Raw genomic sequence first — 17875 nt, 5'->3', positions numbered from 1 at the left:
TCCCTAGTTCCCAAATTATATGGATTTGATTCATATCTCACAGTAGTTCTGAACTCTTGACTGAGTGACCTCAGTTTTGAAAACTGTCTATCTCTTATCCTCAGAAGTTGGCATTTTGACCTGCTAGCTCTACTATCTGAGTTTCAGTTTTTCCTGTTGACCTTTGGCTCAGTTCACCCAAACTCTTTTTTTTTTTAATTTTGCCTCATTTTTCCATACATTAGTCAGTTGATATGACATATAACCATTATTTACACACTTAATATGAAATTTTATAGGGGAAACGTTTTTCGTATATTTACCTCTATACACACACACACACACACACGTATTAGGGGCAAAATAGCAATAAAATACATTAATATATGATTTATAAACTAACATAGCTACTAATACTCTAGTCAGAAAAATGCCTTAGCTTTTCTTTTTCCTTCTACCAGTCCTCTGTGTTCACACTGCCACTATTTCATTTAAACATTTTAATTAAAAAATAGGAGATAGAGCTTCCTTGGTGGCACAGTGGTTAAGAATCTGCCTGCCAATGCAGGAGACACAGGTTCGAGCCCTGGTCTGGGAAGATCCCACATGCCGTGGAGCAACTAAGCCCATGCACCACAACTACTGAGCCTGCGCTCTAGAGCCCACAAGCCACAACTACTGAGCCCGTGAGCCACAACTACTGAGCCCACGTGCCACAACTACTGAAGCTCACACACCTAGAGCTCATGCTCCGCGACAAGAGAAGCCACTGCAATAAGAAGCCTGCACACCACAACAAAGAGTAGCCCCCGCTCGCCACAACTAGAGAAAGCCCACACGCAACAACGAATACCCAACACAGCCAAAAATAAAAATAAATAAATAAATTTATTAAAAAATAATAGGGGATAAAAATCTTGTCTTAAAGAACAGTAAAAGAATTCCCAAGATTTTCTTATTTTTAATAAACTGAAGTAGACCCTTTGATTTCTACAAAATCTTTTAAATTCTTTGTTTCTGTCAAACCACCCTTTCTTATTAGTTTTTATTCATTAAAAACTATCAAACTAGTCTAACATAGAATATATATTTTATAATATTATCTCTCTTGCATTTACATTTTAGGACTAAAAATTATGCTTGTTCTCAATTTAAATAAAATGTTAGGCTAAACTTATAATGTGGAAAAAAACCCATTGTTTTCTAACTATAGCCTACTAAATCAGTACATTGTAACAGCTGCTAAAGTCAGTAAAGCAGTGGTAATAAATATAATAGTCATGAAACAATATAATGACTTTAATGATGCCTGACTGTCCAAGGGTATCATTTTTTTTTCACAGACCCAATTTTTAAAAAGGTGATGGTAGTCAAGTAAGGTAGACAGCTGCCAGTCTGACAGTCCAAAGAATAAAAAGCTGAATATTTACTGAGGTAGAGAGATATTAAAAATAGATATCAAAAATAAATATGTTGCAATATATGTTAAATATTTATCTACTGATTATAATTTAAACAGTTTTAAACTAAATGTGAAATAATCCAATATTTTAGCATCTAATTCTATTTCCTTGTTATATAATCTATTCTAGAACCTATGTTCTATTTTTAGTGAACATTTTCTAAGAGCTTAGTAGTTTTAGGGGGGTGAATTTATACAGATATTTTTAGGACTTTAAAAAATCATCAAGAGAGGGCTTCAGTGGTGGCGCGGTGGTTGAGAGTCCGCCTGCCGATGCAGAGGACACGGGTTCGTGCCCCTGTACAGGAAGACCCTACATGCCATGGAGCGGCTGGTCCCGTGAGCCATGGCCACTGAGCCTGCACATCCGGAGCCTCTGCTCTGCAATGGGAGAGGCCACAACAGTGAGAGGCCCATGTACCTCAAAAATAAATAAATAAATAAATAAATAAATAAAATAAAAAATATAGTACCTATAGGAGACTATGGATTTTAACTAAACCTGTTGTGATAATCACTTCACAATATATGAAGATCAAACCATTATGCTGTACATAATTTTACACACAGTAATAATTTATGTCAATTATTTCTCAATAAAACTGGAAAAATAGAGAAGAACAATTTCTGTCTTGTTTGGTGCTTTGCTAAGGGGAGAGGCAAAAACACTCAATGTAGGTTTTTTAATACACTGTTTAGGCAAGAACACCCAATGTAGGTTTTTTAATACAGTGTCTAGCAAAAGATCCCTCTCTTCTGTTTGTACAACTGCTGGCAATACTGCTATATCTCAAGGACTGACTAACATCTGATCATTTAATGGTCTCTTAAGTTCTTCCCTCGTTATTCTTCCTTTTTGCCCTTTCATTGTTTTTTGAATGATAACCTTCCCTGGACCTATCATTTTGGTTAATGACCAAATCACACATCTATGTGATTTAATGAGCACACAACTGAATCACAAGATCACAGACCTGCAAACCGCTTCAGCAGGTATTTCAATCATCTTCATGCCTGAAAAAGAAGACTGCACAAATGATTCAGTGACATTTGCAAAAAATGCATATTTTTACCAGGACAAAAAAACAAAACAAACAAACAAAAAAACAGAACCTATGCCTAATTTGAAAAAAATATAGAGAATATTTTTCTGTGGGTAACTTTACTGCCTGTACGAGTTGTCCAAAAGATAGGTTAAGTAATTAAGTCAATCTTATTTTTGCTCTAAATTAATTTATTTAAAATTGCTCCAATAAGGTATGAATGCATACTCATTGTTAGAACAAAATCAGACAATACTGAAGGTACAGTACAAACTCCCTCTGTGCCAAACCCCTACCATCATCCACCCATCCACACCTGGTCCTGTGATGGCCCTTTGAGAGATAATTATGGAAAACAGCTTTGAATGTTTCCTTCCAGGCTGTGTCCATGCAGGTATGTTACCATGCATATCTGCAGGTATGTTGCTGAGTGCAGAATCTTGCATCACAGAAATAGTAGGAGGTAAGAACGGGAGCAGCAACAGCACGCTGACTGTTTCACACACACACATGGACCCCTAACAACTGCCCTGGAGGCACATGCTATTCTCTAAGGTTCCACATGAGTAGTCAAAGGAAAATCAGGCTAAGAGACATCCTGAAGGTGTGTGATGGAATTCAACCAAGTTCTATTTGATTCCAAGACTTCAAACTTAGCTGTTATGTGATGTCACTTCTCAACGTCGTTTTCTTTTGGATATTTGATTTTTTTTGACAACAAGATGTTTCTTCTAGATACACACATGCACACACCACACACACACATATACATACACACACATGCATATGAATCTTAGGATACACAGAAAATGGAAATGCTATCTTTGCAGAGCTAGAGATGAATACTCCAATAACTTTTTGAGATTATCCTTTAAAACAATCTCCAAGAGACCAGAAGGAAACTTTTTTTTAAGGTGTCAAAATTCAACTCATATGAACTAATGAGATAAACACCTATCTATACTGATGAAAATGTTGGCACAGCCAATAGTGAACTGTAGGACATTATTTCGGGGTTAGTAGAGAAAATTTATTTGAATTATCATTAAATCAGTGTTTGGTATTTTCAGAGCTTTGAGTCCTTGGTCCGGATAGAAACTCAGTCGCAGCTGATCAGTAAGTACCACTGGCCACTCTCTTAAGGAGAGAAGGAAGCAGGCTGATTCTACTGCTTTTCCTGTCTCGATTCTGGTCATTCACATTTGGGGTCTCCCTCTGGGCAGTGCGGTCTGGCTCTGCATCTCTCCCTACAGCTTTGGAAACCAGCATTCAGGCTGCTCCTTGGCACTCTCTTATGAAAGGTGGTCGTTAATCTTTCAGAGATGCAAACTGAATCTCCCTCACTGAGCTTGAGCTGAGAAGGGGCACCCTGTCCAATTCAAGTTTATTGTTGCAGAGACCTTCTTCTGTATCACCTTGTGCTCAGCTCTATTACCAAACAGAGCACACCACCATTTGACTAGCTCTCCTGTATGTTTGGAAAGGAAGAACATAGACATTTATCAGGTATGAGGCTTACTTGAATAGTATCAGTAATGTTCTAGATTTTGTGAAAAGTAAGAAAGATTTCCAAAATGGAGAAGCCTAAATACCTAGGACAGATGAATTGAAAAAGCATATACTTTCTTAATTTAATCAAGGATATTTTGCCCACCTAATATATACATTAATTATTTCTGAAGGCAGGAGAAACAAGATGAGAAAAGTAAGAGGAAGTGGAAAAGAATCTTTCAGAGAAATTTTAACTATACAATAAGAATTTTAAGTATAATTGCAATATATAAATAGAACATATACAGTTCTGCCCTACATAGTTTTCAGAGTTATTAGGAATTCCAAGTAATTCCACTAAATACTAGAATACTTACAAATGTACTATCTATGTGAATAATAAAAACTGTGAATCACTGTAATTACTGTTTTTACTTCACTATCATTTGCTGCTGACAGAAAACAGTTAAGAGTTCTTTTACTGATTGCATTATACATATTTCTGATGATTGGCTACACATACACAGACTATTCAATAAAAATATTTCAGAGTCCTAGTTGATAAATGCTCAGAGTTCGAAGTAAAATACGTGATTTCTCATAACTAATATAGTTTATGCTTAAACTCCTTCTCTAGTGAAATATTTAGTGGATAATTTCTTATTCACTTTTTTTCTTTGAAAAGCACAGAAACTTTGATTTGGAAAAGGTCTTACGGAAATGTCCAGAAGGGACAAATGCACAACATATCAAATGAAGTCCTGTAGGCAATGCATAATTCATACCAAAAAGTGGAGCAGCTTTAGTTAAAAAAATGCAGAGACTTATTTGTTGGTTCGAAATGACATTTTTTTTCTCTTTTCAGTTCAGTGAACCTTAGAATTATTCCTAAAACAATTTAACACCTTTCTCATCTGTTTCTAATTACAGAGCTCTTTACTAAAAAAGTACAGTGAATTGATATTTAGCACACGAATGTGCGATCTTTGAAATGTGTACAAATTCTCCCTCATCCACCGAGTACTTTCCACACCTGTCAGATCCAAAATCCGTACAACTCTCTTCAGTTTATTTTAGGTACACTCCTTTCCTTGTTCTTTATGGCATATTTTAATATTATATTTCAGAGTTGTAAATGACCTCAGAAATCATATATTCTAATATTCTTATATTTACATGAGGAATTGATTGCATAGATTTCATCATTCATTCATTCATTCAGGTTATATGGCCTCTTATGTAGCATGTTCAGAGCAGCAGTATTCAGGGTGTCCGAAAGGTCCAAACAAGCCAAATCTCCATCAAAGGATGCATGAATAAACCAATGTGGGATATACAGCCAATGAAATATTATTCAGCAATAGAAAATACTGAAGTACTGATGTATGTGACAATATTGACAAACCTCAAAAATATTACGTTAAGTGAAAAAAGATTACAAATATTATGGTTCCATTTATGTAAAATGTCCAGAAGAGGAAAATAAATACAGACAGAAAGTGGATTAGTGGTTGCCTGGGGTTGGTGTTTAGAATGGAGAAAGACTCTAAAAAAGGCAGAAGTTTCTTTTCGAGGCAATGGAAATGTTCTAAGTTAGATTGTGGTAATAGTTACACAACTCTGTAAATATACTAAAAATCACTGAATTGTATGTTTAAAATAGGTGAATTCTGTGCTATGTAAAGCAAAGCTGTTAAAAACTTGTGACCTATATCCAGATAAACAAAATTGCACAAAATAAATAATGATCAAAACTGTAGTAGCAGTAAATTATAATAAAAATAATAAGCAAAACAGGTATGGTTTCTACTATCTGAAGCTTACAGTCCACTTGACAGGACACATTTGTATAAAATATTAACATAAATGAACTAAATTGCCACTGTGATACAGTGTTATGCCCAAGTGCATGCTGTCTTTGAAAATCCATGGAAGGAGCCATAAGTTGAGTCCAGGAGATCAAAAAATCAAGACACATTTGTGCTGAGGTTTAAAAACTAGAATATAACTAGGTGGAAAGGGAAAAACTGAGTCTTCCAAGCAGAGGGAAAGAAGTCCTGTCGTGTGTATTCTCAAGGCCAGTGGGAAGGACAAAAACAGCTGCCATGAGGAGGTTGGAAGGAAATGGACATGGTGAATGAGGTCAGAGCCAGACCATGGTCCAGAGAAGGTTCATCTCAGATTCAATCTGAAGTCATTGTAGTAGTTTAAATAGAGGGGATGACTTTATCAAACTCATGTTTTAAGAAGAGCCTCATGACTGCAATATAGAAAGTGGATTTCAAGGTTGCCAGAGAGAGAAATGCTTACACAGTGTAATTGCTGTACTTCAGGAGAGAAACACTGTATCCCTTGCTCCAGGGTGGAGAAGAGGCCAGGCGTCCATCAGTTTAGGAAGTAGAATCAGTGGGTCTTGTTGAGGGATGAGACACAGCCTTGATAGAGGGAGAGTAGTCAGAGGGAACCCGCAGGTTTCTTGCTTGGGAAGCAGCTTGGGTTGTGATGGCATTTCTTGAGATCTGGGTCTCTGGAAGAGGATGAGTTTGGGTGAGGAGGTTATAAATATCCTTTAGTGGTGAATTTGAGGTACCTTAAGGTTCTACTCTCTATGGAGTATCTTGATGGCAAAAACAATTTTGAAACTATTTGAATGAAAGGCTAGCTATTCTAGGTTTTATTTATGTTTGTAGGAAAATTGTGTCAACATAGGTTAACTAAAGTCCGTGAGACTCATTGTTAATGATTGTGCTTGCCATTTTTTTTAAATGAAGAACTTCATGAAGCATTATAAAAGGACAAATGATAGCAAATTAAAACCAAAGTTAAGTATTGGACCTTGTCTGTGTGACCTGCCAGGTCCTTCTTGCTCTTCTCTACTATGTCCATGTGATCTCTACCAGCTTCACTCTATGCTTCAGAGAAATTAATTGCTGATTCCTGGAATACACCATGTTGCTTCTTATCTGTGTGCCATGTTTTTTTCCTTTCTGACAACGCTCTTCCTCACATCCACCTTTACCTGTGCTGTTGACTTGCGAGCTGTAAGATGAGCACAGGTGTACAATTTGTGGATATGAGTTAGAGCCTGCTCATCAATTCTCCATCCCACATCTTGGATACCCTTTCACCAGGTTGCGTTCAGTACACAGTTCTGTGTGTGTTTCTATTTCTATTGGTTTCCTGGCTCTGTTGTCACCTTGCCTGTAACTCAGGTTTATATCCTCAATATTTAGCACAATAGCTGTTAGACAGTTGATATGTATCACATTCTTCAAGTGGAATCTCTAAAATAGCCTTCCTCTCCACTAACCAATTCAGAAGAGGTTGAAGGATGAAACTAAGATAAAGGCTAAGGCCAAAATATGATGTTTATTACCAACAAAGTTCAAACTTGGGGGAGCTGAATTATGCAGGTAGTCGGACCTGCTCATGCCAAACTCCTGAATTAGACGGATGTACGCACTGTTTCTCAGGAAACACGGCACTTGGTACAGCACGGTAAACCAGCCATGTGAAGAGGTGTAACACAAGCCTGTGTCTACCTTAGCTGAACTTCACTCACGGAATAAAAAGATCTTGAGTGGGAAGAACCATTCTGTTAACAGGGCTCCACGACCGCGTGCTGTGTAATTGAAAGCAAGACCGTGTCACCTGCTTTGGGAAAAAAGTGAATTCTTTCAGGGAGGAGAGGAACAAGTATCCTGGAAAAGAATGATATAAGAATACTACCCCCATTTCCTTCCAATAGGTACTATTAATTTAAAATATGTATTAATACACTAAATATTAATTTCCTAAAATGACTTTCATTCCTTACATAAATTGAATTTCCTCAGTGGTCACTCATGTATAGCAAATGCAACCTTCCTCTGACCGGCTAATGCTTAGAGTAATTATTCAATTTTAAGCTTCACTGTTTTATTTTGTGTCCTCTCCACCCCCCACCCCCTAACAAATGTATGTGGTTCCTATGGACCAATACGGAATTCTACTAACAAGAAATTAGTTATAAAAGCCTAAAATTATGAAACAGAGCAAACTTAATCATTACTGAGCAACAACTTAGGATACTGAAGTTTTATTTCAGATCAGTTAACCCTGAGTGGAATTCAGAATTAATTTTTCATATTGCAATAACTGAAAGTTTACCAGTCCATGTCTAAAATGCTTTTTTCCCTCTCAGTTATTCAACCTTTCCTAAATTCTCTCAAGCATCAAATTGCCTGTTATTTTTATATTTCTCAGTTAGAAAAAGTAAAAATTTTATTTTAGATTGGAATTGACCAACACATTTGAGTCAAATCAATCAGCTGTGAAGAAAATATGACATTTTTCTATTGTTGTGTCCCACAGCTGGAGAGGATGTCAAAAAAGAGTCCATGTAAGGCTATTTTCATATTATTCCCAGTATTATTACAAGTTTAACATCCTGTGGATGTATGTTCTGAAAAGCTCTCCTTTACTCTTGAAGACAGGAGAAATATTGCTCAGAAAACCATATGAAGTTAGAGACATTTGTCCAAACCTGCTATTTAGGTTCTCAAAACTGCATCTACTAAAACACATTTTTTTTTTTTTACTTTGAATGATGGTGACAAAAAAGCAAAAGACCATCTATTTCCTTAGCTACTGACATCAAAATTTAAAAGTGAGATACACTATGCCATATCAAACTTTTGACTAACTTTAATTTTTATAAAAGTGATAATCTGTAATAAAATTACTAAGGCATTTCTGAGATGGAATTAGAAAACCTTTAAAATGTGGATAGGCTTGAATTCATGTATCAGTACTCTCATTGCAAAGGACTGCTGAATATGCACATATTCTATTAAATAAAAGTAAATAGCATTTTGAAGCACTTAAAAGTTTATTGTTGGGCTTCCCTGGTGGCGCAGTGGTTGAGAGTCCGCCTGCCAGTGCAGGGGACACGGGTTCGTGCCCCGGTCCGGGAAGATCCCACATGCCTCGGAGCAGCTGGGCCCGTGAGCCATGGCCGCTGAGCCTGTGCGTCTGGAGCCTGTGCTCCGCAACGGGAGAGGCCACAGCAGTGAGAGGCCCGCGTACCGCAAAGAAAAAAAAAAAAGGTTCTGATGAACCTAGGGGCAGGACAGGATTAAAAATACAGACGTAGAGAATAGACCTGAAGACACGGGGAGGGGGAAGGGTAATCTGCGACAAAGTGAGAGAGTGGCATGGACGTATATACACTACCAAATGTAAAATAGATAGCTAGTGGGAAGCAGCCGCATAACACAGGGAGATCAGCTCGGTGCTTTGTGACCACCTAGAGGGGTAGGATAGGGAGGGTGGGAGGGAGATGCAAGAGGGAGGAGATATCGGGATATATGTATATGTATAGCTGATTCACTTTGTTATACAGCAGAAACTAACACACCATTGTAAAGTAATTGTACTCCAATAAAGATGTAAAAAACAAAAAAAATAGTGAATGGCCCTATGTAATAATTATGTCTCATTTGTGCATGCATTGAAAAAAATTCACAGATGCTTGAACTTTTATCATCATAAATTATTTTTAGCATGAATCAGTTATGAAAATTCAATATTTCACTAGATTTGGATGAAATAAGTAATCTCCTGACGTTTAGAACTTAATATGATGCAAACATGCAGAATGTAAGGTTCACAAGAAATGATGGCTGGAAGAATAAGTGGGTTTTTTCCATTTAATGAATACTGAAAAGTGTGTTGCAAATGTCCCAAGTCTTTTCTTAATATGTAAATCTCTCCCATGAAAAAAGGTTGCTGTCTGTGTAGGCTGGTGTGTGATGGCGCCTTTTTCTGATAGCAGCATCTGCAACCAAGTGCACACTGGCACTCTTTTTTTTCCTCTTACAATGTCCTCTGGTGCTAATTGAGAATTTTTGTGATGAGCTCTGAATGTGCAGGAAATGCCTAGTAGGAGTCCAGACATTTGCAGTTGGAATTTGTGGCTAGCTTATTATTCGATATCTATGCTCGTATTTGAGCTTTAAGTTTATTGAGTAATCCTCTCTGTACTAGTTTAAACCATTATTTGCCACTTTTAAAAGTGAATGTATATTGTATTTAATCCGAAATATGTGATGTTAGTGTATTTCATTACAGATCCAATAGATGGCTCAAAGTTGAAATACGATAAAAATAGAAGTCAGCAAAATGTCTATTCAGGAAAAAAGGTTCAAGGTCACCACTTTTATTTGTGCTGTAATTTCTCTTAGAATTATGAACATATTGCATTTTAAATGATGTACTCTTCATTTTATTTTAAAAGTTCCATTATTATTGAAAGAATAAAATACCTGAACTGAAAGGATTATATTTTTAGAGCTAACAAGTATTATATTTTTCAAAGCTGTCAAGTAATGTAGCCTTTTATAGTAAGCTGTAATGAGTTGCTAGTAAAACAAAGAGCTCCTATATCATTTAAAACCAAAAAGAATGTGCTTCTCTGTAAGAGACAGAATAAGAACAAGGGTTTTACTATTATCAAGGGCAGAAGGTTGTCATGGGAGGGGGGAACTGAGACTGAGATCGAGCAGGGCAGAACAGATAAAGAAGGGATACATGAAAAATAGAAAAATAGAGTAGGTACATTATGGCTTGTCACATTGGCGCAGATCTACCAGCTCCTGTCTGGCTTCCCTTTCTGCATTTTATCATAAGCCATGTTTAATAAACTACAGGATGTTAATAGTAATCAAGTTCTCTGTTAATTATAAGCAGTCATCAATCAATCAACTGGCAAATCAACAAAGTAATAAATTAATCTCCTACTGCAAGTAAGATATTTGCTATGATAACAGAGACCCATAAATCGACATTGAAGGCATGTGTAAAGAGAGGCTGTCAATCATGTTTCACAAGCAGAGCCTCCCAGAGTGATCACTTTGAACTAGAAACACATTTGGAAACTTTTGTTGTGGTGGTAAGGATGCTTAATATGAGATATATCCTCTTAAAACCATTTTAAGTGCACAAAGTCAGATTGTTAACAATGGGTTCCATGTTGCACAAAGGATCTCTAGAACTTACTCATCCTGCATGACTGAAACTTTATGTGTCCAACAGTGAGGGATTTTTTTTTTTATAAAGTCAGTCTTCTTGAGAAAGTCATATGCATTAAAAATAAACACACAAGATCTAAAACCCTATGCATAATCTTTGAATTTTCCCTTTTTCTCATACTACTCTCTAAAGTCTGCTTAGTTTTATTCTTAAATTTGCCTCAAAATATTACCTCCTCTGGATTCTTGATGCTATTTTTCCAGTTGAAGTATTTGTCATCACTTGGTGTTCTATGACAAACTGCCTCTACCTTGACTTCCCTGTCAATGGAGAACTCATGCCAAATCCACACTCTCCACTGAGCATCCTTTCTTTAGCTTAGAGGTAATCAAATACAGGCATCCTTCAGCATCCATGGGGGATTGGTTCCAGGACCCTCTCCAGATGTCAAAATCTGCAGATTCTCTAGTCTCTTTATACAATGACATAGTATTTGCGTATAACGGATGCACATCCTCCCGTATACTTTAAATCGTTTCTAGATTCCTTATAATACCTAATACATTGTAAATGTTATGTAAACAGTGGGAAAAGCAATGTAAATGTTATGTAGGTAGCTGCTGGCATGAGGCAAATTCGAGTTTGCTTTTTGGAACTTTATGGAATTTTTAAAATATATTTTCAGTCTGCAGCAGGTTGAATCCACAGATGTGGAACCCTAGGATACAAAGGGCGATATAACTCTCTTCCTTAAAAACCTATTGGATCTAGAAATGAAGTTCTTCAAATTGTGCCATATTCACCTTTCCAGCACATTTTTCTCGTGTTCTTGGTCTCATTACAGCTGTAGAGAACTTATCTTAAGTTCTTCCCTTCCTATGTTCTTCTTCCTAAACCCCTAGGTTGCTAAGGCCCTAATTCAATGTGTGTGGCTACTCAGGGATTCACACTATAGCTGGTCAAAGTGAGAGGACAAGCAAATATTAACATTAAATAATGTGTTAACATTATTAATGAAAAATTCCAAGATGACAATAAACAAAATTTTAGATTTTTTTCAATCATTCTGTAATTTTATTACATGTACCTAAATAAACATTTGGCTGAGACGTATTTTCTAGTCTTAACAATATGTTTCTTAAAACCTGACTTTAAAATCCTGTAAAATGCAAATAAATTGTGCCTGCTTTGCAAGTTGAAAATTTTAAATATTTTATGGGAGAAACAAAAAAAAAGAGAAAAGCACATTAACAAAGGAGTTGTTCATAGTACAAGGCAGATCAAAAGACTAGCTAAGTCCAGTGAAAATATGGCACCACTGTGTACCATGGAGTTTGAAGAGTTATATCACTAAGTGTAAGATAGTTAAGTAAAAAATAAAATAAAATAAAACGGCAGTTTGATGAACTGCAACAAAAACCCTAACCACCGTGGGCGGCTAACCTCAATGTTTAGAGTAATTTTGAAGTATCTTCCAGCCAGAGAATATGGCACCAGGAGTCTCTGTTCAAGCAGGAAGAGGTCTATAATAACCAATTGGCTACCCAGTTCCTTTCTTCCCTCACTAGAGAGATGTTCTCTGACCCCAAATAGTAGATATCCCCACGTGAGCTTCTGTGGGTTTCCCTCTCACAACAGAAGGGCATTTAGTTTCTGAACTGTCTCTTTTTCACACCCAAACTTATGTTTTCCAGGAAGTCATGTCTTAAAAATCCATAGATTCTGGGGTCATTTACTTAGAGCAATCCTTAACCAGGTACATCCTGTTGAAAACATTCCATAGATAATGACCTTCCTGATGGGAAATATCATTCTCTTTGCCCTAAGGTCCGGTATGTTGACAAGCAGATTAGACTGGGTTACCTGTCTTCTTTTATTCCCCAGGAGCCATTCCCCAGTACTTGGGATAAAAACAGCACACAGATCAATAGTTTCACCTCCTTCCTTGCCAACCATCAATTGCTAAAACAAAATTGTGAGAAACACATTAGTAGTTTGAATACTGTGAGTTAAAAACTGTGCCATAACTTCATAATCACATTTTAATACATAAATTGGGATTTGGTTTTTGGGTTCAGGTTTAGTTATTCTTTACTCAGTATAAAAGGTATACTGTGGGAAAACATTCACTTTAGTAATCTTTGAATGTTCATTTCAAGGTTCAAAGAGCAAAGGAATAGGTGAATCATTACAGCAGCAACTCACCAATCAATCTGGAATCTGCAGAGTTCCTACAGATTGTGAGATTATGTCCTAAACTACAAAGGTGCCTAAGAAATGAGCTCATTGCCTCTGTGCTTAACCTTGCATATGTGATTCTGCTTTCATTTTTTTTTCACTGCTGTGGTGTACATGTACCTGATTCAATACAGCAAAACCTCAGCTGCTCAGCCTGTGAAGGATGCTTCAAATTCTAAAATAAAATATATCAGAGAGTCCTTAGCCACTGCCAACAGAAAAAGAACTTGCACAACTGATTCACTCTGAAAATAGCTCTTTTTGGGTAAAATACTAAGGCCTATAAAACTCTTCCTTTCCTGGGTAGCAGAGTCAGGGGAAAGACTAAAAATCTGTGCGTGACTGGCCAAAGAGAAGATCCCATTGATACATGGCAGAAACAAACCATCTGTGTTGATTGGCAATTGCATTCACTCTCCGGCAACTACATAGAGGCTGAGTGTAGAAAAGGAGTAGCTAGAATTGATGTTCAAGCTTCTGCTTTGTGCAGTTACAGAGACAGACTAAGAATGTCCACCAGTTCATACAAAAACCTGGGTGTTACCCAGCATCACTGAAAAGGATCCAAACAATGAACAGGAGGACTATGGTAAAAGAAGAAAAGATGAATCAGGATTAAGATGTTTGTTTTTCTTTGTCACTAAAAGCTTGTGGTTTTGTCATACATACCCACATACTCACATGGACACAAATTTATGCTTATTCTGAGACCAAATATCATTAACTTGTGAGTTTAGTCATTTTCAGTTATTTATTTTACTTTCATTCAAAGTCTTCAGTCATAGGACCCTTTGTAAATTGTTTAAAAATGTACCTGGATGGAGTCCCGTCAAAGAGACAGAGAAGCTAAGCTGTAAGGGCACCCAGTGTGCAACGTTGGGACAATTTTCACAGCCAATCAAGTGAAGTAGTATTGAATTAAGTAATGTCAGTTTTTTATACTCACTGGTGTAGTACTGGTGAGTATAAAATAAATACCCTTGAGTCAATAATGATAGAATCACATAGTAGAATAATTTAGTGCATGGCGTAGAAGAAGCACATCTCCCATATAAAAGAATTCCAAATAATTTATGTAGCTTCTCCCCCCTCAAGGAGGTGAACGAACCCAGAGATCAATGCTAACGTCGTGATTGACAGGTCATGCTGATAGAATGTGCCCTTGCTATGATGTGTTGAGAATAACAATTTTCCTCTCTGGTCTTTCTCCTCAAAACCTATAACTTCAGTCACATAACATAAAACAAACAGTATACAGACCTATATTAAGTGTTGCACAGTAAAACTACCTGACCAATACTCCTCAAAGACAAGGAAAGTCTGAGAAACTGTCATGGACCAGTGGAGGCCAAAGACACATCCTGAATACATGAAATATTGCATCCTGGATAGTATTCTGGAATAGAAAAAGCACATTAGGGAAAAACTAGTAAAATAAAAATAAACAGTGGTGTTTAGTTAATGGTAATGTACCAATGCCAGTTCCATAATTGTGGGAAATGTACTACAGTAATGAAAAAATTAACAAGAGAGGAAACTGAGTGTGGGATTTGGGGAAATGCTCTACACCATCTTTGCAACTTTTCTATAAATCTAAAGTTATTTTAGGGCTTCCCTGACAGTCCAGTGGTTAGGACTCCACACTTCCACTGCAGGGGGCACGGGTTTGATCCCTGGTCGGGGAACTAAGATCCTGCAAAGCTATTCAGAGAGGCAAAAAATAAATAAATTTTTTTAAATTTGAAAAATAAAGTTATTCCAAAATAAAAAAGCTACTTTTTAAACGTGCATGTACACATATATACACAAGGCATCTAGACTGCAGAAACCCAAATGATAATCACAGCTGAGATATTCATGCTTTAATAAGCAGTCTTTATGAGAAACAGCCCTTCAGACTACCTGTTGCCAAAATTAGGTCTTCTCTTTGTACACTCTGCTTTGCAATGATGGATCATTACACTCTCTTAATTATCTCCTTCCACTCTCAAAATAAAAGCAATCTATTAGCACATGGGCTCCTTGTAGGAAAGAGGCAGGTCTGACATGAAAGAAACAAAATGAAAAAGAGTTGCATAAATACACTCAGAGAAAGTGATATCCGATCTTAAGGATTTTCACTATTATTCTATATGCATGCACTTAAATTTCGCCAGAGAATGCAATCCAACCTTGAAATATCTGAATGTTTTGAAAGCCCATCCCAAACTGCTAAATTTATCAACACAGAATTATTAGAATAAGCCTCTAACCGTATTTCAGTCCAGAGCCATTTCTTTTACCTGCACAGTCTTACATTGCAAGCTAATTGAATTTTCAATTTCTACTAAACTTTTATATTTCACTTAATGGTCATTATTCACAAAGTTAAACATTTGTTAGAATTTCCTGAGGGACATCATATATACATAGAAATCAGGAAAGCTACACCAAGGCAGAAGGACAGCAAGACCACCTAGGTTTGCTCTTCAGCTAAACAGATGCTCCAACAAAGTACCCATACAGGGATCTTGATTAAAATGTATGCCTTGGCAGAATTACAAGTATCTTTACAGCACATTCCTTCAGAGTCTTCCAACTATAAACTGAAACTGAAATATTAATCTGAAAAAGAAAAAGCTCTACCAAATTTTGGTAGCTAGATTTTTTAAACTAGAGAACTACTTGGAGGAGAGTCTGTAACCATAATGTTTTGACAACACTGGCTTTATCTTTTCTAGCTTTCTTTTTTGTACAGGAAAGCTATTTTATAATTAAAATAGAAAGCATCCCATGCGTTCTCTTTCCTGGTACCTAAGCATAGTTTCTTTCTTCCTGAGTGTGTAGTATGGTAATGAGGGGAGACCATCAGGAGAGTTCTCCTATTAATTACATGTAGAGTTTAGTGCCATCGCTGTGTGCATATTTCACGTAGACACACAATTACACCGTGTGGCCACTTTGCAGGATAACTCAACAGGATAATAGCCAAGGTAAAGCTAAATATATCTTACTATCATGGCACATTTTTAGTTCTCATTTTCATTGATGTATCAATAATAGTCCACAGCGTTTTTGTTTTGTTTTTTGTTTGTTTGTTTGTTTTATTGGGGTATAGTTGCTTTACACCACTTTGTCCATTTCTGTTGTACAGCAAAGTGAATCAGCTATATGTATACATATATCCCCTCTTTTTTGGATTTCTTTCCCTTTTAGGTCACCACAGAGCACTGGGTAGAGATCCCTGTGCTATACAGTAGGTTCTCATTAGTTATTTTATACATAGTAGTGTATATATGTCAATCCCCATCTCCAAATTCATCCCCCCATCCCCCTTGGTATCCATACGTTTGTTCTCTACATCTGTGTCTCTATTTCTGCTTTGCAAATAAGATAATCTATACCATTTTTCTAGATTCCACATATATGTGTTAATAAATGATATTTGTTTTTCTCTTTCTGACTTACTTCACTCTGTATGACAGTATCTAGACTGTCATATCTCTGCAAATGACCCAATTTCATTTTTTTATGGCTGAGTAATATTCCATTGTATATATTTACCACATCTTTATGCCTTCCTCTGTTGATGGACACTTAGGTTGCTTCCATGTCCTGGCTATTGTAAATAGAGCTGCAATGAACACTGGAGTGCATGTATCTTTTTGAATTATGGTTTTCTCTGTGTATACACCCAGGAGTGGGATTGCTGGGTCATATGGTTCTATTTTTAGTTTTTTAAGGAACCTCCATACTGTTCTCCATAGTGGCTGCACCAATTTACATTCCCACCAAGAGTGAAAGAGGGTTCACTTTTCTCCACACCCTCTCCAGCAATTTATTGTTTGTAGACATTTTGATGATGGCCATTCTGACTGGTGTGAACTGATACCTCATTACAGTTTTGATTTGCGTTTCTCTAAGTATTAGTGATGTTGAGTATCCTTTCATGTGTTTTTTGGCCATCTGTATGTCTTCTTTGGAGAAATGTCTATTTAAGTCTTCTGCCCATTTGTGGATTGTGTTGTTTGTTTTTGATATTGAGCTGCATAAGCTGTTTGTATATTTTGGAGCTGAATCCCTTGCCAGTTGCCATTTCTTTTTGTTTCCTTGTGCTTGCATCAATATTATTTTTCAATCTACATGGCCTGTTTTATGCAGGAATCTAACATTTGTTCAGAATTGCTTGTGATCTGCAGTTAATGTAAACAACTGCACACCTGTGAACAAAATACTTTAGAGTAAACAAAATCCATTGATTCCCCTGTTTATAAAATAGTTCCTACCTCATTTGCTTGGGAAGCTATGTTCAATATTATTAAATCAGTCAAGAATCCAGTTACTGCCTTTCATCATGACTTCTCCGCCTCATTAAAATTTTTCATAAATATATATATTTTAACCTATCTGATCATCATAGCCTATCTGAACATGATATCAGAAAAAATCACTATTACATATATAGAGAGACAAAAGTATCTTTCTTTTGTCCCAAGGTATTATGATTTATTTAATTAAAAAAATTAAATTGAAGTGTAGTTGATTTACAATGTTTCAGGTGTACATCAAAGCAATTTAGTTTTATATATATATACATATATGTATATATATATATATATATATATATATATATATATATATATATTCTTTTTTGGATTCTTTTCTATTATAG

This window comes from Mesoplodon bidens, assembly GCF_964165515.1.
Source record: "Mesoplodon bidens genome assembly, chromosome: 1".
Taxonomy (NCBI): domain Eukaryota; kingdom Metazoa; phylum Chordata; class Mammalia; order Artiodactyla; family Ziphiidae; genus Mesoplodon; species Mesoplodon bidens.
This window is presented reverse-complemented; position numbering follows the sequence as displayed.